Raw genomic sequence first — 291 nt, 5'->3', positions numbered from 1 at the left:
GCCTCCGACTCCTGATTTCTGCTCAGGTCATGATCTCATGGTTAGTGGGTTCGAGCCCCATGTGGGACTGTGTGCTGATGGCGTGGAACCTGCTTGGGATTCTTTTTCTCTCTGTCTCTCTCTCTCCCCCCCACCCCACCCCACCCCTCCCCTACTGGTGTTCTCTCTCACGAAATAAATCGTTAAAAAAAAAAATGATAGCTACTTTACTGAATGCCTATCAATTCACTTGATCTTTCCCTAAATCAAGGTAGGTGTGTCCCCTTTGGTCAGGCACCCTTAAAATCCATT

This window comes from Panthera leo, chromosome A3 (genome assembly GCF_018350215.1).
Source record: "Panthera leo isolate Ple1 chromosome A3, P.leo_Ple1_pat1.1, whole genome shotgun sequence".
NCBI classification, from domain to species: domain Eukaryota; kingdom Metazoa; phylum Chordata; class Mammalia; order Carnivora; family Felidae; genus Panthera; species Panthera leo.
Note: the sequence above shows the minus strand (reverse complement) of the source record.